Source organism: Alligator mississippiensis, chromosome 4 (genome assembly GCF_030867095.1).
Source record: "Alligator mississippiensis isolate rAllMis1 chromosome 4, rAllMis1, whole genome shotgun sequence".
NCBI lineage: Eukaryota > Metazoa > Chordata > Crocodylia > Alligatoridae > Alligator > Alligator mississippiensis.
The window spans coordinates 158,965,763-158,977,791 of NC_081827.1; the positions used below are offsets into that span (position 1 = coordinate 158,965,763).

General features: G+C 46.9%; 1 protein-coding gene across 5 annotated transcripts in view; it reads left to right on the forward strand.

Moving 5' to 3' along the window:
• The first annotated feature begins 10,101 nt into the window (after positions 1–10,101).
• Positions 10,102–12,029, forward strand: part of KANSL1 (KAT8 regulatory NSL complex subunit 1) — a 170,555-nt gene continuing 168,627 nt past the window's right edge. For 2 of the 5 annotated variants that reach the window (XM_014609193.3, XM_019500943.2), the window contains exon 1: positions 10,231–11,962. The gene's annotated coding sequence lies outside the window, so the exon portion shown is untranslated. Of the gene's footprint in view, positions 10,118–10,228; positions 11,963–12,029 lie in introns of those variants that run through there. The other 3 variants (XM_059726857.1, XM_019500938.2, XM_019500947.2) reach the window with 3 other exon arrangements.

Sequence of the window (12,029 nt, forward strand, 5' to 3'; positions counted from 1 at the left end):
ATTTAATAGCAGCCTTTAACTACCTGAAGGGAGATCTGAAAGAGGATGGAGCTAAACTTTTTAGTGGTGGCAGATGACAGAACAAGGAGCAACAATATCAAGTTGCAGCAAGAGAAGTTTAGGTTACATATTAGGAAGAATTTTCTCATTAGGAGAGTAATAAAATACTGGAATGGGTTACCCAGAGAGGGGGCGGAAGCTCCATCCTTGTAAGTTTTTTAAACCAAAAGCTTTGGCTGGGCTGATCTAGTTGGGGATGATCTAGTTGCTTTGAGCAAGGGGTTGGACTCTGACCTCCTGAGGTCCCTTCCAACCCTAATTATCTATGATTCTATGATATTTGCATGCTGTGTATTTACTTTGAATTATAACTCTGAAGTGATAAATTTTACTTCCTGTTTCTGGAACATTTTGGTATTCACTGGGGAAAGCTTGTAAACAAAATAGGTTGTATATACCAATAAAAGTTATACTATAAATAGGTTGTTTTTAAAACATCCTCTTCAACAAAATGAAAACTACATATGGGAACATAAAGTTCATCAACAACTAATATTTTTAAGGACCTTTCACATTACCACTTGCATTTTTTTCTTAGAGTTCTCAGCTGATAGGCCCAGCCTTCAAAACCATCAACCATAAAGTCAATAGATGAGTCAAGCAACTCACTTTAACATGCCTGGACTAGAAAGGTAAAATTGAGACCTTTGAGGATAGCTCTGGTTCATTACTTGTTCTGCTAGCATGTCTAAACTAAAATTAAGTCTGAAATTAGACAGTATTGGTGTACGGGTAGAAAGAAATCTGGTACAAAACAAAATTAATCCTCTCCTCCCCACAAATAGCAAATTATACAAGAGGGTCCTTTCCCTGCTAAAAACGCTAAGTGCGATAACTTTTTGCATGCAGAAGATTGTCTGCTATATAAGAGGCTATATCGGAAGCCTCTTGAGGAAAATATCATTATATGTCATACAGTAAAGAAGATTATATTATTAAATACAAATCTATATTAACCTCATATAGGGACCTGATATAACATTGACTTTAACAGCAGATCTGCACCATAAAAAGATACTTCACGAAGATTTACTTGTACATCTATCTTCTTTTCTCTCCCATATCAAGGATTTCACATATGAGAGCCTTCCCCACTCCTAATTCAATTCACCACTGCTGTATAAAGGGTGCATGCTATTGTCATTAGAACACAAAAGCAAAAGCAGGGAGTTATTAATTCTGTACCTGATCTCATACTGATTTCCTCTATCACTCCAAATCACCCAGCAAATCACCCCAGCAAGATAAGCATCCAACTGTTTCTTGAAGGTATCAAGAGTAGGTGCTTGCACCACTTCCGGGGGGAGTCTGTTCCAGACTCTGGAGACTCAGACAGTAACAAAATTTTTCCTTACGTCTAGTTTAAAACAGTCTTCCAGCCATAGGCGACACATAGGGGTTGCATGTGGGTGCACATGCACCCCCTGAGCATGGCAGTGCACCCCCTGTGAAAAGGTGCCACCAACACTGTCAGTGGTGCCTGTAGGCAGTCACTGCTCACCGCTCATCCCCCGCTTTACTGCTGACACCGCCAGTGGTGTCTGCGGGCAGCCCACGATTGCTGCTGGCTGCCATTGACACTGCTGGCGGTGTCTGCAGGTGGTCGCCAACCACTGGTTGGTGCTCGCCACCCCTCCCCTGCTGCCAACAGTGCTGCTGCTGCCTGCGGCAGCCCCCCACTTGCCTCTACCACACTCTCGCCACCAACAGTGCCACTGCCGCATGCGGGAGCTTGCCATGCCCCCCCAGCCTCTGGGGGCATGCAGCGTTCATGCTTCCAGCAGTTTGTGACAGTTAGACCTTGCCTTCCCTTGGGGTGCCCTGGTGAACAGACGTTCTCCCAGTTCCTGATGCACACTCTTATGTACTTATAGGCTGACTGTAGATCACAAAGAACCTGTGGTGGATAATGAACAATGTGAAGCACATAGCCGGCTGATCTTTGTGAACACATGGTGGATATTGAATGATGCGTGCAAAATGACACACGGGTTGCAGTCACAGGGAGTAGGTTGATTTTCCTTTCTACTGCTATTGAGAATTGCCATTGTTTTGGATAACAAAATGTTTCTGTAGCACTTCATATAGGGACTGGGAGCATGCATGGGTTGGATTTTTTTTGGCCGGGGAAGGAATAAGGCCAATTTAATTAAAACAAACAAACAAGTGCTCTTGGTGACAAACTATATTCACTTGGTACTATCTCCAACCTGCAGCAGCTCTGGAGAAGTATCTCCCTTCTGCCACCTGCTGCTCAGTTTACATGCATGGAAGTTTCACTAATTGTATAGGGCCCATAGCACAGCAGCAGCCTTGAGGGCTGGCTGCTTCACCTGAAAAATGCATGGGTTTTAGATAAAAGTACTGTGAATATCCTACTGGGATGTCAGAGTTCAGTTTGTAGCTATAGGAGGCTACAGTTACATTAAATAGGAAAGAAAGCAATGAAATACACAGGGACTAGGAACCTCCTCCTCTGATCATTCAAGCACCTAGGAGGCTGAGCCCCTTCCACCGGGGAAGGGAGGGAGTCTTAGGGCCAGGAAGCTCTGTGATAGTTGGGATCCAGAGGTCCACAGTGGTTTTGCAGCAGTTGGGAACAGAAGGTTTCAAGTGTGCCACAGCTGTTGGTCAGTAGGTAGAAGCTGAGCCAGTGACAGCAGGCACCCTCCTTTCTGCCTCCCTTCCTACCTGTGAAAAGAGGAGAACAAAGATGAAAGAGCAAGGAGAGAGGAGGGACAATAGGTAAAGCCCATGAGAAGGACTGTGATGGGGACAAGAGTTGAGAGGAAGGGAACAGGAGAGACTGACTAAGGAATCCACCCATCAAATGAAGGGAGCTTTGGGTTATCTCATTGTGGGTGGGGGAGAAAAGCCTGAACTTCTGCTTTGACCCTTATTTACTTACTTACAATGCTGACTATATTTCTCCTGTAACAAAGTGGTATTTCTATCTGCTTTGAACAGAAAAAACATAGGCCACAACTGGCTTCTATGCCAAACTGGCAAATGAGGCCCCTTGAGGATCTCCAGCCCATGGGAGAATTCATACAAGGCACAGAGGACGAGTCAAATAAAAATGATCTTAGTCTGTTTTGAAAAAATGAGTGACTGGTACTGCTCATATGGCTTGCCTTGCAAGTCTCTGATCATACGGGTGGCTCTTCTCTGGACTCTCTCAAGCTTTTCCACATCCTTGTTGAAGTGCAGCACCCAGAACTGGATGCAGTACTCCAGCTACGGTCTCACCAATGCCAAGTAAAGCGAAAGAATCACTTCCTTGGTTTTGCTGGAGATGCATCGGTTGATGCATGCCAGAGCTTTGTTTGTCCTGTTGGCTACAGCATTGCGCTGATGGATCATATTCATACTATGGTCTATTATTACCCCTAGGTCCCTTTCAGTCACGGTGCTAGTCAGTTTGGTGCCACTGAGCCTGTAAGTATGTTGGGGATTGTTCGTCCCAATATGGATCCAGCACTTTACACTTCTCAATGTTGAACTTCATCTGGTTCTGATCTACCCAACTTGCCAGCCTATGTCCACTTGTATCTGCAGCCTATCTTCGAGTGTGACCATACTACCCCATATTTAGTGGTGTCCACAAACTTGGCCAGTGAGCTCTTCACCCCCACATCCAGATCATTGATAAAGATGTTGAAAAGCACTGGACCAAGCACCAACCCTGGAGGGACACCACTGACCACTTCTCACCAGGATGACACCAATCCGTTCATTAGAACACTCTGGGTCCTACCCTGCAGCCAGCTTTCTACCCACCTAACTGTTGAGCAGTTAACCCCACAATCCTCTAGTTTTCCTATGACAACATCATGGGATACCAGATCAAAGGCCTTTCGCAAGTCTACATATACGATGTCGACCTTCTCCCTCTTATCCAGATAGTGAGTTACCTGGTTGTAAAAGGAGATGAGATTGGTAAGATGAGACCTGCCCACAATGAAGCCATGCTGGCTGTCGTTCAGAATCCTATCTTCTGCAAGCCGATTGCACATAAACTCCTTGATAATTTTTTTCAATCTGGGATCGAAGTTAGGCTAATTGATCTATAGTTGCCCAGGTCCTCTCTCCTCCCCTTCTTGAAGATGGACACAACATTGGCCCTCTTCCAGTCCTCAGGGACCTTCCCCAAGTGCCATGAGTTTTGGAAGAGTTTTGCCAGAGGTTCCGCAATTACTTAGGCCAGCTCCTTCAGCACTCTCGAATGGAGTTCATTCAGTCCTGCTGACTTATAAATGTCTAACTTTTCAAACTGATCATGCACCAGCTCAAAGTCAACAGTAGGAAGGTGGTCATTCTCATCATGCCCATTCTGTACCCTGTCTAGCATGATTTTCCCCTTAGTTCAGTGAAATACCGAAGCAAAGTAGTCACTCAGGAGTTGTTTTCTCTTGAGTGCTGGTAACCACTGCCCTGAGTTGTTAAGCAATGGCCCCACGCTTCCATTTGTTTTCCTCCTGCTCCCTAAAGAAGGACTTTTTTATTGTCCTTGATTTCCATTGCTAGTTTAAATTCAGTTGCCGCCTTAGCCTTTCTAATCAGCTCCCTACAAGTGTGGGCTGTTGTTGTATAGTCCTCCTTGGGGACTGTCCCAAGCTTCCATTGTTTGTATGCCACTTTCTTCTTTGTTCAGGAGGACCATGATATCCCTATTAAGCCAAGAGGGCTTACCAGCCCTTCTGCTACCTTTCCTCCACATGGGAATGGACTTCTTGTGTACTTCAAGGATTGCGTCCTTGAGGAACAACCATTTTTCATGCACTCCTTTCACCTTCAGTCCCTGGTCCCGCAGTGCTTCCCTTACTATTGCTCTGAGCTTTGGTACAGAGGCTCTGCTTTGGTACAGTGCCACCTTTTGCGCTTTCACCACTTTATTTCTGTATTAAGGTTAAGGAGCCAGAACACCAAATAAAAAGCCATTGCAAATGCCGCCAACCTTCTCCATGGACAAGCATCTCTCTTTAAGAATGTGTGTCCAAACCATTACTAGGGACCATATTACTAGTGGACTCACACACTCCCTCATTTGTTTGTAAGAAAGGGATTGTTGACTTTCGGAATAGTCTGTACTAGAAACAAGTGCAATGACAATAATTCTCCAGACTCTGGCTTCTAGTAGACAAATGTTTTTGGTTACGGTTCCTATTCCATTGACTTTTTCTTCAAGCAGCCAGCCCATAGGCCTTTTACAATCCTAAGCAATGTATGATGGTTGGGGTGAAAGATGGCAAGAGGGTTGGGGGAGTTCCATACTGTTGTTTAGGATGCCTAGGCTTCTACCTGCTTAGTTAGGAGGTTTGAAATCACATCCTACGAAAATTGCCAAAAAAGGAAATTGCAGAAATCAGTTAACATCAGAACAAAGGTAAAAAGAAGTATGAAAATCAAGTTAACTAGAAAGAAACACCTGCTTTTGTGACAACTGCCATATAATGTAATGGTTCCTCAAAGTCTAACAACCCAGCTTCTTCAGATACATGTACAAAATATAGGGGTGTAGATTGTAGCTGTATTGATCTAAGAACATTGGCAGACAAGGTTCTTTGGGCAAATCTGATATCTTTTATTAGACCAGCGCAGATAATTGGAAAAATTATTTGTATCAATCTTCAAGTTTTAAGTTTAAGCAAGGTTTAAATACCCTTCATCAGGCTGAGGAAGCATCTGCAGTTGGTGTGTGCTCTTTCTGGATGGAATGAATAGTAAAGAAGCCAGAGCCTGGTATGCATGCAAGAAATGCAGTCAGTGAAGATGTAAATAGAGGAGTCAGTGGGTGAGAGAGAGGCTGGTGGCGAGAGGGAGAGAGGGATGCATGTAGCAGGTAAATAGTGGAGAGGTACCTGGGGAGTCAGATGTCAGGCAGGTTATAATGTGTCATAAATCCAGTGTCTATATTTAGTCCATGATTTTTTGTATCCAGGAGGTTGATCAAGTGAAGTGAAGTTCATCTGTGAAAAGTGTTTTGTAAATTCCCTTTGAGGATTAGAACTGAGAGATTGGAAAGAGAGTGGTTTTCATGTGAGAAATTTGCCCCCCACCAGTAATTGGGTATTTTTGGTTCCATCTAGGTTTCCAGTGTGCGTTCATTCTGGTGTGCAGTTGTTGTTTGGTCTCTCCTACGTATTTTCCATCAGAGCGTTTGGTGCATTGGATGAGATATATTACATTTTTGGATGTGCAGCTGTAAGATCTGGGACTGCTGGTGGCTCTGTTGTGGAGTGTAGTAAGTGTGGGGGTGGTGGAGGTGTGTTGGTAGGATTTACATTTCTTGTCATGGCATGGTCTGGATCCATTTGGTGTGGTTTGTGCCCTAGGAAGTTTGCGTTTCGTGATGAAGTTAGTGAGGTTCGGTGCTTGTTTGAAGGCTAGGATGGGTAGTTCTGGGAAGATCTCTTAAGAACAGGGTCTCCTTCTAGTATGGGTTACAATTGTTTGAAGATTTTCCATATAGGTTCGAGGGAGGGGTGATACGTCATAAGCAGTGGTGTGTGATTCGTGGGGGGTTTTCTTCTGTATTGCAGCAATTCTTCACATGGTATCTGGATAGCTGCAGCACCCAGTGGCCACAAGCTGGCTATAGGTGGGCCTGGGTGCTGCCAGGCCTGTTAGATGCCTGCAGCACCCTATGCAGCTGGATGGCATGGCCCTGGCAGCCATGCAGTGATGCAGTGCCAGGGAATAGCATTGGGGTTCAGGCAGCCTGTCCTGGGGAATGCAGTGGCCACGGGCTGCCAGGAAATGCCCCTGAGCCCCAGCATCCCTGCAGCCCCAGCGTCCCTGCAGTCCCTGGGGCTGGGACAGGCATAGAGCTGGCCCAGCCCTGGGGTAGGAGAGGCTCCCAGCCTCAGGGCCCTGGGGCTAGCCTGAGGCTGCCCCCCTTATGGTGGGGCTGACTGGGAGTAAATTTGCTCCTGGTCAGCATCTACATGTGCGCTATTGCGCAGTAACTAATTGAGAATAAATTTGCTACTTGTATTTGCAGGTAGCAAATTTGCTTGTGATTAGAGCAGTTTACTGTGCAGTAAGCATCTGTACATGTAGACACGGATGCTTAATGTGCAGTAATTTGCTCAACTGCACAGCAAAGCATCTTGTGTAGATGCACCCAGTGTTGACAATATAAGCCTTAGGCCTTATATATAAGCCTAAGGCCTTAGCCTTAGGCCTTATATATGTCTTAAGACATATACTCTAAGGAAGAGAATAGAACAGTGATTCACAAACAGGGGCCCACAGATATTAAGGGTGTTGTGCCTTATTGAAAACTGTTAGGTGTGCAAATACATGAGTCACAAGATAAACCCAGAGATTTGAAATGGGTATCCATAGTATCAGGGAGATTCTGACCTGTTATTTTCTTTCTGAGATTTTTAGAACAGAAGACTTGCTCTATTATTTTTTAGTAGTCAAAACGTTAACCTAAGAACCAGCATTTTGTGAGGGGTAATATAAAAAGATGGATAACCACTGGCTAAAATTTCCTGACAATAGGATTCGAATGAGTACTGTGAACGCACCATTTTCTTAGAGTGGCCATGACCAAAACCAGAGGATTAAATATGGAACTACAGAATTTTTCAGCTTCTCATCCTTCCTTGTAGAAAGAAGCAGTTACCCATGCTAGTCTGAAGTTTGACAGGAGGTAGGGCAGGATAGCATAACAGACTAACAACCCAACACAGCTACCTACCTCTCTAATGTGCCACCCTGCCCTTTATCCTTGTGTGTCCTCTCCTTGGCTTAGCTCTGCTTTCCATCTTCATTTGTGAAACAGAACGGTTGGAACAGCAACCACAATTTTAAAGGGAAAAAATAATCACTTTTCAAAGGGAAAAGAATAGTTTCAGTTGAATGCAAGGAAATATATATAGAGGGCTTTGGCAATGTGTCTTGAAAGGGGTAGGTATTTATCTCAGTATCAGTCAGGATGGTACCTGTGAACTGTGCTGTCTCAGGCTGTGACAGCCAGGTGCATCTGGACACTGGTAACAGCAAAGACAAGGAAAAGATCCTGATGATCGTCATGACCATTCTCTTTGAGAACCAGTGGCAGGTTTTTAATGGTATCTGGTATCATTTGATGGTCAAGGGATATCTGTGTCAAACACATCACGGGTTATTGCTAATACGAATGAGGGGATGGATTGAAACTCCCTCACACACACCAAAGTCACAAAGACAGTTAATGTCATTAAATATTACCCATCCCAGCAATTATATACCACATTAAAAACATTGTTTGAAAGTGTTTTACAGTCTGACAACTGTGCACATGTGGTAACCATGCACGGGGTCCTGTTTCTCTTCTCTCCATAGTGTTGCATTGCAACTTCTTAACCCCTTTACCCAGAGCTAACATAGGTTGCATAACTAACTGCGTGGCTTAGCCTGTGCTAACATATGCCAGCCACATATTCATGTGGCTACTATGTGCAGAATCCTCCAACTCTGCAAAGCCATAATTTGAACATTCTGCAGAGACGCTAGGTATTATTATATTACCTGCTCTTCTGTTATCATTATATTGTCACTGTGTGCCTACTGGGGCTGCTGTTATTTTGTCTTTTTTCTTTCCACTTTCTTCTCTCTTCTTCCTCTCTGTCCTTCATTGGTAGCATTTCTCTTCATTCCCCTTGTCTCACCCCTTCCTAGCTCTTCCTCCTCTACCACTATCTCACCTATATTTATCTTCTCTTGTCCTACTTAGGTACAAAATTATACTTTTGTCCCTCTAGTATATACTCTGCTACTATCTGCCTTCCACTTCTGCAGCGGGACAGAGGAGAAACAGCTAAAATATTAGTCTAACAGCTACCTATAGTGGCAGCAAACCTGTCTATAGGCCTGCCACTTGTAGCCCTGCCTGCTTCTATCTGGCTGTTTCCTGCAGCAGTGGCTGCTCACATCAGAGTATTGTACAGGTGGTGGCTGGTTTCATAAAATCACAGAAAGCTAGGGCTGGAAGGGACCTCAGGAGGTCATCTAGTCCAGCCCCCTGCTCCAAGAAGGACCAGCCCCAACTAGATCATCCCAGCCAAGGCTTTGTCTAGCCAGGCCTTAAAAGCCTCCAAGGACAGAGAGTCCTAACAATGGAAAACAATCCTTGATAAGCATTTGCACTGCCCTGACCATGGGTGACTGGTGCCTCCCGAGTCTGGGGGGGCACCAGTGGGGCACGACGGGGCGGGTAGCCAATTTCTGGGGGGCACTAGCACTCTCTGTGCCCCCTACCAGCCGGAGCGCTTGCTGTTGGGGGGGTGGGGGGGGTGCCCCCTCTACGTGTTGCCTGTGGCCCTGACTAACTGCCATTTGCCCTGACTAACTGCCGTTACTAACTGCCCCGGCTGCCCTGGTAGTTCCTTTGGGTGGCGGGGCTTTGGGGCAATGACCAATACACTTTGTGCCAAAGGAGGACAACACAGCTTTCTGCTTGTTGGGAAAGCAACAGGGACCGGCCCTGGATGGCCAGGGCCACCTGCCCTGCTGACACGGCTCTCCTTCCCCATGGCGCCCAGCTCGGAGCCGCCTGGTGCTGCCCGCGGGGAGCTGCCCCCATCTCCCTTCCTTGGTCGGGCCTAGGTGGGGCGTGATGGACTGTGTCGTTGCTCAGAAAGCCTCTGAGCTCCGGAGGTGTCCGTGTCCCCGGCGGAGGCCTGCGGCCCTCAGGCGGGGCAGTCTGGGCACCCCCGAGCAGAAGCAGGGGCACGAGGCTCCCCTGCCGCCGGGGGCATCTCCCCTCCCCGCCGCACGCAGCCCGCGGGACGCGGACACTGAGGCAGGGGCAGGGGCCGGGCCCTGCCCCCCTACCCCCTTCACACATCTCGGGGAAGCACAAGCGGAGGCAGGGACCAGCGAGGCGCCCGCATCAATCACCGCCTTGCCCCGCCCCCGGCTCTGACTGACACCCCCTCCTCCAACCCCGGCGGCCCATGCCCTGCCCGCAGCCAATGAGCGCGGAGGAGGGCGGAAGATCCCCGCTTCAAGGCTGGTTGAGCGGTGCAGGTAGGTGCGGGATGTGGAGTCGTCGCTGGGGCTGGTGCGGTCGGGAGGAAAACGGGGCAGCGCCCGGGCCGGGCGACAGGGCTGGGCTGGGGCCGCGGGTGGGCGGGCTAGGCCGGGTCGGGCTGGTGGTGGGGTGAGGCTCGCAGGGCACCCGCCGCCTGCTCCTGCCTCTGCCCCAGCCCCAGCCAGCAGCAGGCCAAGTAGCGCCCGCCGCCCGCTCCGGCAACTTTGCACGAGGAGGCGGCCGGGCTGGGGCTGGGGCTGGGGCCGGGGCCGGGCAGGGCCCGAACTTTATTTGCTCGCGGTCTGAGCCCGGTCCTGCCGCCGAGCGTCGGGTCCGGTTCGCTCCGCGCGGGCAGCGGCTGCTGGGAGCGAATTGAGCAGGCCGAGGCCGGGGGGAGGGGACAGGGGTTTGCTTCCAGCACAGCCAGAAAGTGAGTTGGGTCGGAGGAAAAGGCAGGGCGAGGGAGACCGGGAAGTTTGAAGCCCGACGTGACATGGGAGTAGGAAGGGGAGAGCCGCGGCCAGAGGAAGAGCTGTTTTGTTGCATTCGCAACAATGGGGATGGAGAAGGGAGCAGGCCAAGTGCTGGGAGCAGGGATGGGGCAGAGGGGATCCGGCACAGAGGGCTCCTCTCTGCACCAGGCCTGTGCCAAGAAACCACAGGATTGCCTCCCTGCAGATCAGGCTTTTAAAAAGTGTCTGCCTTAACGTGCTGGATTTGAAAAGGGTTTTGAGTGCTTGGCACACAGTTCCCTTGTAACTTCCCAACTGCAGTGAACCTGAATGGGGCATTTGAGTTTTTGGGGCTTTTCAGCCCTTGTGGTTTTGAATCAGGCTTTACATTTTGATGGCTTGTAAAACAAGGGGAAAAAAATTCCCCACAACAGCTAAACAATTTTCAGAAGCAAAAGAAGTTAAGAGCTGGCATTGCTGGAGCAATAGCAGCATAGGACTAAGGGCTTCATACACTACATTTGAGGAAATGAGGTAGAAAAGATGTCTGTTGTCCCTTCTTGTTTTGGCATCCCCATTTTACCCAAACATAATTAAACAAAACTATCAAATTCCAAGCTTCCAGATGAATGCTTTGCATTTAGCTTGTCTAACTTGGTCCCGATTATAGTTGGTCAAATTAAAAAAAAATATAACTAGAAAAAAGCTTTGCCAGCTATGATATCATTCTAAAACTTCCAGGAAGCACTCCAGAAAGTTGGGTTTTTTTTGGTTGTTTTAACACCTCTTTTTCCCCCCTCCTCCCCCCCAACACGTGCACACACCTTCCCCTCTTGCTCCTCACTAAAGTCTTTATCATGGTAAAAACATTTTACTTTCAAAAGTCAGATTATTAAATATGATAGGAAATTAAGTGGTTCAGGTAATACAGAGGGAAATTCAACAAATGTGGTTTTTATGAGTCTGAGGAAGTTAGGCACTCAAATCTTGATCTCCTTCACATTCTTTTGGATCCTCTACTTAAATTGTTGATCTATACCCTGTACAGATTTTTTTTTTTGTATTTTTCAATTGCTTTGGCTTAAAAGGTACTGGAATGTGTCAGTGCTCAATTTGCTGTGATTTATTGTAGAGCTCACTTGTGTACTATATTCCATATTTGTGGCAAGACATATTTTTAATCATATCCTCAAAATCTTTTTTTTTCTTGAGGCAAGTTGAATATTGTCATGTATGTTTTGTTTGTAAGCTATATTTATTTCCTCTGTCTTAATATATTCTTGTTCTAGATACCAAGTTTCCACTTCTTAAAATAAGCTAATAGTGCATGGTTGCACCTGGAAGAATTAAACTCCCTTGCTCCTCCATCCTGAGCCTTTTCTGAACCGCTGTAGACATGGATTCTTCCAAGATGGTCTGCAAGGTAGGACCTCTCATTCTTTCAAAGTTGTAGTGGCATATTTTTCTTAAAGATCTATTAAACATTCAGA